Below are 13,934 nucleotides of genomic sequence, written 5' to 3'. Positions count from 1 at the left end.
CTTATGGTAATGAAAAAAAAGTATACGACCTACACAGTTGGTGTATTTATCCCTTCTTACTGGAAAAATGGATGAAATTATACAATATCAATGTCACTATATAAAGACAGTTTCCAGATACTGTATATTGCATTCTCTATAGGAGCAGTACCATTTGTAACAATTTTCCATATTTTTGAGAAGCTGTACATATGACTTTTCTCATATATAGGCTTGGATTATATCTTTGGCCTCTTGAAGCTACTCTTGACTTGTAAACATCAAGGCAAACTATTTATTTGAATGTTAATTCTGAAATATTTTAAAATAACATTTAATTTTAATTCATTTAATTTTTAGGTAGCTGGTAATAACCAAATTCCTTCCTTTTCTCAGGAAATATTACTGATGGTCAGGCCAGGAAATAAAATGAAAGGTAAAGAATGTTCTTTGAGAATACTTTCTTATCCCAAAGCTTATTTGGTTAGAAATTTTAGTATAATTTTTATCCCCTAAAAATCATACAAAGTATATTTTGTTTGTGACCAGAACATATTTAAAATTCAAAATGTACTGGATTAAATAAATGATAATCTTTACTAGACCATAAGCATATAGCAGTCCAGAATCTACTAGGCTCTGCAGAGAACTCAAATTATAAGTAAAAGTACCAATTAGTGTGGCACCATCAGTTAAAACTGGTGTAAGTAATAAGGTAGTGGTAGACCTCAACTAGGTCTCAGGATCCTGAAGATACAGTCCCAGTTCTGTTTCTAGTGGCTTCAGCTGATCCTGACTAGTGGCTAATCCTGGGCAAGGCACATCATCTCTCAGCCTCTCTCCATCTCTGTCTCTCTGTCAGTCTCTGTCTCTGTCTCTCTCTCACTTATCTGTAAAATGAGAGGATTGAATGTAGTAAATATCTAAAATTATATCAGTGAGTTTAAATGACATAAACAACCACCACTGAAATTCTACATTTTTGGACTTTAGAAAGCTATGGGGAAATTGTTTGTTCCCCACCTACTCAGCTATCTCTTCCAAAGGACATTGAGGTAGGTACTAAGGACAGAATAAGGTCACTGGGGCAACTTCAGCATCAGTGGAAGGACTTTCAAACCAATACCACAGAAGACCAGGAGTAGAATCTGGAAGAAGAATGTTATCTGATAGCAGAAGTGATATCGTAAGCCATGGATTTTAAACGGATGCCTTCAAGGATGTTTGTCCACAATCCACCCCAAAACTTATTTTGGGATGTTTCCATCTTCTGCTCAGTTTCCTCTTTCTCCTCTATAGTACACTCACCCCTCCAGAAACCCAAGATATTCATGTCTAAGTGTCTCCCTCTGAAGTCAGCACTCAACAAGCTGTCTTGAAAATGTTCCGTGCCCTGGAATATTCTCCTACCTGTCTACACCTTCATCTCCTTTCTTTCCCAACCCAGCCATCAAAATTCGCTTCTCCCAGTCCTTTTATTACCCACCCCTTGAAGGCAGCTAATCTGATACTCTCCGTGGTGCTGAGTGTTGAAACTGGTGATTGCTTCAAGATGGGGTTTGTTCTCCATACTTTTTTGTTTTCCTCACCCTGGAGAGGGAGGCAAGTCTCTTGGCATTGAATTTATGCTATGAAAGGTGATCTATATAACCAAGAGAATGGCTCGTTTGTATTCAATCTTGACTTGCTCCATCTTGAAGAATGCAAGAATCTAGAAAGTGTCGTTCATTAGAATTATGAGAGACACATATATAAATTTTCTAATAACCACATTAAAAGAGTAAAAAGAAACAGGTAACATAAATTTTAACAACATATTTTATTTAGACTAATTATCCAAAATATTATTTCAACATTTAGCTAATATAAAAATGATTATAGACATTTTACATTCTTTTTTATACTAAATCTTTGAACTCTAGTGTGTATTTTACACTTTTAGCACATCTCAATTCAATGCTAAGTTTTCAAAGTTTACAGTAAAATGCAGTCCTACCAAAATAATCAAACTGTGTTTAGTGTTCTTTAGTAGCTTCAGTTTTTAAATCTAAATTAATTAAAATTAAACTAAAATAAAAATTCATTCCCTCAGTCACACTAGTCACATTGTAAGTGTGCAATAGCCATATGTGACTACAGCTACTGTAATATGTACACAGGTCTAGAATTCCCAGTCAAAGATCTATTGGATCTCCTTGACCTTGGACACAAAGAATAAGTGGGGAGGATCCAGGTTCATGGAGAGGGAAAGAGGAGATGAATAGAAAAGATAAAAGGTAAGGAGAAAGAGAACATCAGAGATCCATGAAATTCTATCTCTTCACAAACTGAAAGAGGATACATAAAAACAAAAATGCTTCATAGTAAAGAAAGGTTGCACACCACCCCCTGGGCTCCAAGTGTATTTTCATTGCCTTTGTGTAAAGCTGAGTCTTTAAGCAAAGAACTTTTGGAAATTGCACAGTGTAACTACAGAGTTATATACTATTTTTATTTCATAAAAGCCTTCACTCTGAACCCCAAACCTTGATCAATGCAGAGATTTCTGTCATCTTGGCAAAGCCAAAGGGAAGAAAGGTTTGGGACAGAGGGATAGTTTCATGCTATTCAAATGACATCACCAGATGGTTCCTTGAGCTGTTTTCTGAGGAGACCTGCCTTGGTTGCCTGTTCACTGTTTAAAGATGCCAGGAATCAGACATACTTCCCTCAGCAGCCTGCACATTTATTTATTGTCTTCTCAAATCTCTCAGTTACACCCATTAGTTATTGGAAGCCTGGATCTCTTTAGCAGTTGGAATGGACTATTATGAATAAGTGGAAAGTTCCCCCTTCTCCTTCTTTATGAGGGACCAAAGCAGAAATTTGGAAAACCAGACACTTGAAGTGCAAATATAACATTAAAACCTTTGTAACCAAAGAGGTCCCTTTAACCAAGACCTGCTAAATGTTGAGTAACACAGCAAATGCTGAAAGATATAATGTTATTCATTGTTAAGGGTCTCTCGAGTTGGGACTGTAGACTCTGGGTGGCTGTGATAGTTCACAGCTTCATCCACCAGCTATGGAGGCTAATTCATTTCTTCTCAGTAACACTGAAGGAGTCCCTGACGAAGGCACCCTCCCAGTCCTAGGAACTTGGGACAACAAAAGACTCCCTTTTTAAAAAATGAGCCAAGTTTTCTTTACATGGCTTGGTTGCATATTCCTTAAAAAAAATCTGTCCAGTTGTTGCACTTCCTCATTCTGGTAAACCTTCCAGAACTTTAACTGGACATGACCCATGGTCAACCTACAGTGGCTATGGCAAATAATCAGCAGACAGAAGAGGGATGCAGCCAGTATAATGTACCCCTCTAATGATCTGAAAAGGAAACCGTTCTTATTCAATCAGTAATAGTTACCCTAAAATTGAAAACAAGCCATAGCCACAACAATCATTAGCAAAATTTTATTTTTCAAGTGTTTCACTGACAGAAGACCAAAAAAATGCATCAACCATTGGAAATCCTTCACTAAAAACAGTTAAGAAATAAATGTCCTAGGATAATTCCTTGTTCTCCCTTAAACTCAGACTCTGTTTTTCCCAATTAAATCTTTCTTTGCTTTTCTTCCTTCAGTTTCTTTTGTCTTCCATTTTTTCTTCTCGAAGCTCTGTTTCCACTACATACACTTCTCTTTCTTCCAAAGAAGTCTCTGCAACTCATTTACTTCCTTTTTTATTCTCTGTTTCAGTTCCTTTATTTTAATTATTCTTCATTTAATGGACACTTGTTGGCTGCCTGTATGTTTCCCTGTCCTAATAGAATGACATGTTTCTGTTCAGGTGCCCACCATTTTATTAGGCAACCCAACCCATCTACTTCAGAGGAAGTCATCCATACGTCCAGCTTCATTGCTATTACCTAGGTACAGTGGCTCTTTCCCACTTTAAAATCTTGCCAGCCAGATCTAAGCCAATCGTGACATGGCATTCCCCACACCACAGTCATTGCTGCTGACATAGGGAGGGGGACAAGGCTGAATGGACTGAAGAGAAGAAAAACCTGCCTGTTACATGAGGCAATAAATTTACTATATTCCTTAAGTAGTAGAGTTGGGTTTCTGTTACAGTAATGCAACAAGGTTCGTTGCACGATAAATATGTGATAGGTCAGATAATTTGCAACATATTGGAGAATACCAAAGAGAATAAGCTGCTTATTATTACATTTTTCACATAGTTGAATGCTCAATGAAATAAAATTTGCATTGACAATAGCTCTTTTCCTCACCGAGAAGAAAAGGTTACAGGACAGAGAGAATAGAACTAGCATTATGGTGTGCATCCACAGAGCACAGGTTCCAGAAAAAGGAGATTTCATAGAAAAAAGACATTTTCAATCAGTGGTAGCTCTTAAAAAAAAACCCACAAAAAACTCATACATTTCAGGTTCTTCCTTCAACTATTTCTACTGGAAACTTAAATCACATCCGGAGTCACTTGAGGATTTCCAACTCGGAATCCTTCTGATTTCTGGAGCCTCCCAAGTGGCCTGAATCTTTCAAGCCAGCAGACTGTACTTAGTGACTTGCTATTTCCTTGTAGCATGTGAACCACATAGATTTTAATGACTTAAAAGAGGAAGTGCTAATTCCCAGTGGTCCGTATATGCTAAACAATAGAAGCACTTGGAAATGCTGCTTTCTTGGTTTTGGATTCAATTAAGATTTTTATCAGGTGCTAGGTACGTTAATTATGTGGTATGTCACTTAATATTCATAATAATCTGTGAGGCATTAAGTTGGTAACAGGGAGAGAAAAGGAGTTGGATATGAAACTACAAAGGGCCTAAATTTGCCTGCTTTAAGTGTATTATTCGTGGGACCGGAAGTCCAGGGAGTTGGCAATGTCTCCCGAGTATCCAGCTTGGGAGGCTGGGTGAGGGATGCAGGAAGAGGCGGCAGCTTAGGAAAGAAGCTAATAAGCTTTGAATATTTTGAGTTTGAGGTGCCTTTGAAACACCCAAACAACATGAGGAGCTCAGGAGAGAGGTCTGAACTGAAGATGCACTTTGGAGTCATCAGTATGCAAATAATAGTAAAAGCAGAGGATGAGGATGGCAGCATCCAGGGAGAGCATGGACTTCAGAAAATACAAGGAGCGAAGATAGAATCGTGAGAAATACCGCCATTCAAGAGGCAGCAAGAGAAGAAGAGCACAAGGGAGGCTGGACTTCTAGTCAGAGACGGAGATGGGAGAAACCGGTGACACTGAGACCAAGAGAGTTTCAAGGAGAGTAGAATGGTCAGAGGTATTAGGTGCCACAGGACAGCCAAGAAAGTTAGTCCAGAAAAGGGACATTGGACTTGATGAGGAGGTCTTTGCCTCGGATCAACAGGGCAAGATGGAGACAGCAGCCTCATTGCAGTGGATTGAAGGGTCAGTGGCAGGTGAGATACTAGTGTAAATGATTCTTGGAACTTGACTGTAACTGGAAAGAGAAGTAGGATACTGGTATAAAGTTGGGCTGTTTGCTCTTTTATTTTTATTTTTTAAGAACGCAGGCATAGAAAAATATAAGAGAGAGAGAATGATTGACAAAGCAAAGTTGTCAGAAGGTAGAAGGGGACAAGATCCAGATCATAAGAGAAAAGTTTGACTCTGAACAGCAGAAAGACCACCCCTTCCCCTGAGAAAAAGCGATGGCGGTGAGAATGCGCATAAATAGGAATGGGATTGGAGATGTTAGGGGAAGAGCTTAGAGCTCGTGACCACTGGCCTCAATCTTCACTGTGAAGCAAGATTCATGGTCTTTGTGGAGATGGAGCGGGGGTGGAGGCTGGATGAGGACACCTCCTGGGGCAGGTCACAGCCCATCCTCTCAGCAAGCACACCCGGAAGTAGAAAATACCCCAGCCTTCAGCTTGAATGACTGTACACATGCCTGGGGAGAAAATACAGATCACCTTTACTTCCCCTGTGCTCTAATGAACCATTCTCCCCTCGCACCAACACAAAGGGGATAACAGCCTCACTGCATGCTCTGACCTGAGACTCCACCTGGATCAAAAGCGGGATTCCCTGTGTCTCGGAAGGAGATTGGGAAATTCAGCTCTTTTAAGGAGCTCTTCCCTGCAGCGGGCACTAGATTTGTGGCTACAAAGTTGCCCCAGGGACTCCTGCATTCTGAAACTGCTGATGGTGTACACAGAAAAGTGACCACTAAGGAAAGCCATAGAAAGCCACATAACTGGACTACAAAGCCTTGTAAGGTGATTTTCCCAAAGATGTAAAAGAAATGGCACTGTTCCTCTTTGGGAAATATTTTTCAAGGGTTCACACAGAATCCTGCAAAAAGCTGACAAATGCCACTATTGAAGGAAAAAAAAAAACAAAACAAAACAGGAAAAGCATCACAAAAGCTGGAGCCAAAAAGGAAAAAGTGTCCATGGACATAATTTTTACTGCTGCAGAGACACTTAAAAACTAACAGAAAGAAACAAATCCCCATCCTGAATGTCAGCAGTCCCTAAAAACTATAACCTGTGCCTGCCTTGTGACTACCTAAGACATTTCAGACAGTTTGGAAGCGTTCCAGCTCTAAACAATGTGCTTTTCAACCCCCTTGAGAGGTGGGAAATTGCCTCTTTAAACTTTTCTAAGCAGCCACCGGGTGGAGTCCTTCAAGAGGATGTCAAATCAAAATGAATGAACTGGGGGGAAAAGGAGGCCAAAACTAGTTGCTTGAGTTTACACAGCTCTGGGGACAATTCTTTGCCAAGAATTCAACTTCTCCGGGTCCAATAGTTTCTACGCATGGACTGGGCCAGCCGTCTCTTGGCAAAGATTTGTGATACTCTGTAACTGAAAGTTAAATGTACTTGAACACGATGATATGCCTGGTAGCTACCTTTTAGAGGTAAAAATATTTGCAGCAGATCTGGCTTGGCAGCAGGAATATAGACAATACAATAACTCAGAGAGTTCTTTCCAGCTCTGGGATGGTAGATTTTATAGAAAAAGCTACAAAGATAAAAATTTAGTACGAAACAGGGTCTTGGGGATTATCTAAAGTATCCTGCTTTTTAAAAAATTAATAAAGGGCTTCCCTGGTGGCTCAGTGGTTGAGAGTCCACCTGCCGATGCGGGGGACACGGGTTCGTGCCCCGGTCCGGGAAGATCCCACATGCCGTGGAGCAGCTGGGCCCGTGAGCCATGGCCACTGAGCCTGCGCGTCCGGAGCCTGTGCTCCGCAACGGGAGAGGCCACAACAGTGAGAGGCCCCCGTACCACAAAAAAAAAAAAGAAAAAAAAATTAATAAAGTTACTGAGACCTGAAAGGTTGATAATGATGTCAGGAGGAAGACCCCAGAGCAAATTAAATAATTACTAGTCTATGGATTTGCTTATAGAGACACAGGCACGCTCTAGCTCGCACTACATCCTCAGGAACTTTTCTTAGTCACTTATCAACCTTCACCTTTCACTTGGCTCCTTCTCATAAGCCTAAAAGTATGCTCAAGTCTCCACCATCCTAAAAAAAACATTCTTGACACTGCTTACTTAACAGACAATTGATACCTCCTTCATCCTTTCACTGGCAAATTTTAAGAAAATGTGATGTAGCAGAAAGAGTGTTTTATGGACTGAATGTTTGCCTCCCCCGAAATGTCATATGTTGAAGCCTTAACCCCAATGTGATAATATTTGGAGGTAGGACCTTTGGGAGGCAATTAAGGTTAGATTAGGTCTTGAGAGTGAGGCCCTCATGATGGGATTAATTCTCTTACGAGAAGAGAGACATAAGATCTCTCTCTCCTGGCCTTCTGAGGATACAACAGGGCAGCCATCTGCAAACCAGGAAGAAGTCTCTCACCAGAATCTGCTGGCCCCTTGATGCTGAACTTCCCAGCCTCCAGAACTGTGAGGGATAAATGTGTTTTGTTGTTTAAGCCACCAAGTCTATGGAATTTTGTTACAGCAGCCCAAACAAAGGCAGAGTGCCAGCTTTGAAACTGGACAATTCTATGTTAAAATATTTGTCTTAAAATTTCTCTACGCAAAAGGGAGGGGATATGGGAACATATGTATATGTATAACTGATTAAATTTGTTATAAAGCAAAAAATAAAAAAATAAAAAAATAAAATAAAATAAATCTTAAAACATAGAAGACCTAAAACAGGATGTGAGGCATCTGGGCCACAGTCTGAAAACCCAGGGAGGGCACACAAGCAAGGACACTTCCCGGACCACTGGGGCCGCGTTAACACAGCCTGGAGCCAACAGTGGGGCTCTCTCTGCGTCAGTAAGAAAAGCAACCGCCATGTGCTAAAGCACAACTAAAGTGTCAAAGTCAGAGTTTCTTTTTCTTTTTCTTTTTAATAAATTTATTTATGTTTGGCAAAAAAAAAAAAAAAATTTCTCTATCCTGATTCTTCTCCTCTATTTTAGCTGGCTATTAATTCTAAGTCTCCTTCATTCTCCTCCAGTTCCTCTTTCTTCCCCAAATTTTGATATATGCAGGCTCCATGGTTGGCATTTTTCTCAAGGTAGACATTTCCCCTGGATAGTACAACCCTTACACAGAAAACCTCTCCTCTCTACCTCTTCACTCACTTGCTCCTATTCCCTACTGGTCACTCCACCTAGATGTTCCAGAAGCATGTATTTTGTGTGTCCAAAACTCAACTTGTTATTTCCTCTCACTCTCTGTTAAATCATTCAGGGCAATGCTGAAGAATTCGGTTACTAAATACACAAGGCCGTTTGTGCCTCTGTTCCTTTTCACATGCTGTTCCTTCATCCTGCAATGGTCTTCCCCTGCTTGTACACCTGGTGAATAATTCATCTTCCAAAAACCTCTACAGGTCTCGTGTTCTCTAAAACCTTCCCTTATCATCTCTCTCCAACTCCTTAGTCAATTTATATCTTGCCCCCTTCCATAAATACCTGAGGCAACTCTCAGAGAAATTATCACTCTACTATTTCTCTGACATGTACACACATTAATCTTTGCACAAATCCCATTACATTTTAATGATTTGATTCATTAGTAGGCTGCCCATCCCCTACTAGACTCTGATCATGTAATGAATGCTTAATAAATGTTAATTAAATCAATCTGTCTCCCGTTTCAAAAGTTTTTGGAGTGACATTGCAAAGAGAAGGAAAAGCTAAAATGAAGAAAATCTATTCAATAACTGGAATATTGTTTTTCATACTTTAAATCAGTAGTCAACAAAATAGTCACCAGAACTGATTAAAGTTGTCACTAGAAATTTTGTTTCATCTCAAAACACAAAAATGTTCTTCTCAAAGAGCAGATTATTATGGCTCCAGTCATAGGGTTGTTTTTCATCAGTTCAGAAAACACTGGAAGATCTTAAGTGAAAGTTAATATCATGTAAATATTCCTCTCTGTACCTGTAAAGGACCATATTTGAGGGGCCCCTGGAAAAGGACTTGACATTGCAAAAGACCTAAAGCACCTGTTAGTAAATTGGTGACATTTACAGACTCTTTCCATACATTTTAGTGATTATTTTAGTAATTATCTTATTTCTCTTTTCTTTCAAAATTTACTTAAAAAAATGTATTCGTGCAAACAATCTAAAGCATCACATGAGAGTGTGAATCATCTGCCTGCCTCTCCTCCCTGACCTCCATCACTTTTACCTTTTACCATTTCCTGCTTCACCTCAGCATCTCCTCTCTACTCTTGTGACGGATTCTTCTGTCATTTACTTCACCTTTATACATAAAATGCTTATATAGCTCTTTATTTTTTCAGTTTGAGATATTATTTTTTTATTTGACACAAGAAATATAAGGCTTTCTCACACACAGCCTCCATCCTAACCACACACATAGGCAAACGTCCGGACTGTCATCCCTCCTACTATGGTGTAACTGGGGTTAGATCAATATTCTGTGGTTACATTACCAAGACTGTGTAAACACTATCGACCACTGGACCATGCAGCACAGTAAGAGTAGGTTTCCTTTCCTCTACAACTTTTCCCTAGAGTTAATAATGGAAGAGTCTTTACATTTTCTTAGCTTTCTCTATTCTTATCAGTAATCCTTAAATTCTTCCCCCACATGCATAAATCTCCTCTTAATATTTTCAAACACATTAAGTTCTCTATCAATTTATCTTCTTAGTGATAGTCTCTCTCAAACCTTTTGATGTTGTCTTGTTGCTTACCTATTGCAGTGGGAAAAAAACGTACTCAAAATTTAAAATAAGATTTTGATGATACTGAGAGCTGCAATTCAGGAATGAAGAAGTGGTGATTACCAGCCAGTAGTTGGGTATTTACAAATCCAGATTCCTTAACCCATCAAAATCACAGTTCTTTTATACACGAGTACAGTGTAAAACTCTCTTCAAAAATTGCCTCATGGTCAGCAAGAGTGTCAACCTGTGACACTCAGCTAAGAGCAAATGAGATATAATGTCATAAAACAACAGGTGGGAGAATGGACCTTAGAGACATAAGTTACTTCAAAAGGCAGTGAATTGGGCTTCCCTGGTGGCGCAGTGTTTGGGAGTCCTCCTGCCGATGCAAGGGACACGGGTTCGTGCCCCGGTCCGGGAGGATCCCACATGCCGTAAAGTGGCTGGGCCCGTGAGCCATGGCCACTGAGCCTGCGCGTCTGGAGCCTGTGCTCCGCAGCGGGAGAGGCCACAACAGTGAGAGGCCCGCATACCGCAAAAAAAAAAAAAAAGGCAGTGATTTATTTACCCTTTGCTGTGTAACAAATCACCCCATAATTTTAAAATAATTAATGATCTAAGAACAATAATTATCTCACAGTCTCTGGGGGTCAAGAATTCAGAAGCAGTTTAGCTGGGTCATTCTGGTTCAGGGTTTCTCTCAAGGCTGCCATCAGGCTGTCAGCAGAGTCCGTAGCCATCTGAAGGCTTGACTAGAGCTGGAGGATTTGATTTCGAGACAGGCCATTCACATGGCTATTGGTAGGAAATTTCAATTTCTCACCATATGGGTTTCTCCTGAGGCTGCTCTATCACCCTCACAACCCAGCAACTGAATTCCACCAGAGAGAAATCCAGGAGAGAGAGAGAAAGGACGCTGCAACATCTTTTATGACCTAGGTTCTGAAGACACTTGATATCATCACTTCCACTTTTTTCCCATTCGTCAGAAATGAGTCACTAAGTCCAGCTCACAATCAAGTAAGGTAATTCATCTCTATCTCTTGAAGGAAGGAATTTCAGAGAATCTGTGGACAACGTTTTATAAACACCACATGCTATTTGAAAGATGTCACAGTGATTTTCCCGTAAAATATTAAGAATGCATAATTTTGTTGTTTTTAACTTTCTTCCTTCCTGACCCTTGACTAACCCAGATAGGGCTAATCTTATTATCAGGGGTTAATTTTACCATCATTTTTGTCTTTTCCTCTCACTATCCTCTTAGAGATTCTCTTCCCCTCTATCTTCTATGGGATCCTTTGTTTCCTTGATCCTATGACTTTCCTTTCTCCGTGTCCTCCCTCTTCTGAAAGAGTGCATACCTTAGTAGCTTCATGATAAAGAGTGAATAGGGAATAAAGTTTGTGAAAACATGATCATCTAGCTTCCAGATATTTTTCAGAAGTTCAGTGCCATTTGATTTTGGATTCTTGGTCTATTATTTCTCTCTGGAAAACTTTGGGATCTTCTTATCCCCATTGTTCCAAAAGTGCACCATGATGCATCTCACTGTGGCTCTGTGTCCTTCTACTGCGCTGATCACCTGATAAACTCTTCAATCTAGAAATCCATCTTCCATTTGGTGAAAACATTCAATTATTTCTTTGATGATTTCTTATCCTATTCTATCCATTTTCCCTGCTTTCTGCTAGGCTCTTATTAGTAGGATGTTAGATCTCCTAGACTAGTTCTCTCTCTCTCTCTCTCTTTTTTTTTTTTTAACTTTTCTCTCTTTTCCATCTCTTTATATTAATATTTTACATCCTGAGAGATTTCCTCAAGTTTATCTTCCAAACTGTCTATTGCATTTTAAATTTCTGCTATCATGTTAATTTTCAAGAACTCTTTTGTCCTTCAAAAGTTTTTAAATACAATTCTATTCTCATTTCATACATGTCATGTCTCCTGTTACATCTCTAAAATCATTATTGGTCATCTTTTTAAAGTTTTCTTATGAGTACATAGTGTCTGTTTCCTCCAAGTAACTTTTTCCATTTGTTTTGGCTTCTGCCTCTCATACTTTTTTCAAATCTCTGGAGCTCCTTGGTTATTCACCCATATTGGATAAAATATGAACTTTAGTGGAGCTTGTAGATTATGGCCTTCAACATAGAATAATAAATTGAGGGACTTATTATATTATTTTTTATCTTAATAAACATTTTACTTTAGAATAGCTTTAGATTTATAGACCCGGCAAACCATTAATTTGTTTTCTCCTCTTCTGGATCATTTTATGAGGATTCATTGGGAGTGGGATACAGATTGCAGTAAGGAATTTTTTTCCAAAGATTCCAACTTGGTGATGTTTCAGCTAGGATTTTTGAAAGTCCATCAAAGTACATTATTTCTTCTCCAGTTTCACTTTGTCTCAGCCCTGCTGGACTGATCTAGACCTGGCTTTGACATCTAGTTTCAGAGTAAAATACTCTACTTTCTGACTCTCTCAAGAGTTGGATAGCAACTGAGTTAGAGAATTGGGAAAGGCAGGCAGCTATGGGAAGGATCCTTGACAGCTTGGCTTCCGGACATTCTTCTGTCTTATGGGGCTGTGACAGGGGAGTGTTAATAGTTTCTGCTGGTCTTTCCTGGAGCCAGATATCTCCCATGAAACGTAGGGAGCATCTGCAAAGTGAGGCCTGTTTGCTTGGATGCTTTCCTGAGTCTGTCCTTGTACAGTGCAGAATGTTTTATGGTGGTGGCTGTTCTGGACCCAGGCTTCAGTCTGCAAGCAGGCGGGCTGGCAGTGGGCAGGATAATATCTATGGGCAGCTGGTGGGCTTTGCTTTGGGCCCCAAGCACATTCTCTGCTTAAGGGAAAGGGGTCTGTGATCTCCTTGGCTCTGGGTGTGAACGGGCAATGGGTGTGAATGCTTATGGCTTTTGCTGGATGTGCTTTTTCAATGAGATCATTCCAGAATTACATTCCTGTGAAATATTTCACTCAGGATGTGAAGCTAGATTTGTGTGAGAGCCCCGGCACTAAAACTCAGGGCTCAGAGAGGGGCAGGAATGATAACCGAGACAAACAGCTCTTCTTTAGAAGAAGGCAAGGCAGAAGGAGAGAGAAAACAGTTGTTAATTTTGCATCTTAAACTGGTGCACTGTAAGCACCCCAGGAAGTCAGGATTGCCACTCAGACCATGGAGAGGGCAGATGTGATGTTAGTTGCCCCAGCTGCCTGCCACCCCCGAGCAGTATGGCAAGTTGGGGAATTTAAATGTGAACCTCAAAATGTGTCATTTTATTGAGGTTTCTTCTCTTGGGCAGTCAAATTTGCTAGATATGACTCTTCTGACCTACTGCTTGAAGAATGTGAGCCTGAATGCCAGCATTCTGGGAGCCAGGTTGGGGAAAATAAAATTCAGTATGTATATTTTAACTTTTATTTCACTTTGTTCAATATAGTATCCTTGTCTTCAACTATCCTGTTGTCTCAGTTCAGAAAATTTTTGAAAAACTTTATCTAGAGATTAAAACCCCCGTTTTTGCTAAGGTAGGGAGAAGCAGTTGTCCAGCTTCTTGGAATGGCAGCAGAGATCTGAGAGACCAGTTCTTCTTAAACAAGCTTTCAACCAATCCTGCTTATAACTCTGCTGCCAGACCCATTTCCAGAGGTGACTGTTGCTGCTAAATCCTGATCGTTTTGTACAGATTGTATGGTACAAATCATATTGCTTCTTATCTTTCTCCAGTTCTGGCTTGGGATTCAGATTTCTCAGGCCTGGTAGTACAGTCACCACTTACC

The sequence above is a fragment of the Mesoplodon bidens genome (genome assembly GCF_964165515.1).
Source record: "Mesoplodon bidens genome assembly, chromosome: 12".
Lineage (NCBI taxonomy): Eukaryota > Metazoa > Chordata > Mammalia > Artiodactyla > Ziphiidae > Mesoplodon > Mesoplodon bidens.
Note: the sequence above shows the minus strand (reverse complement) of the source record.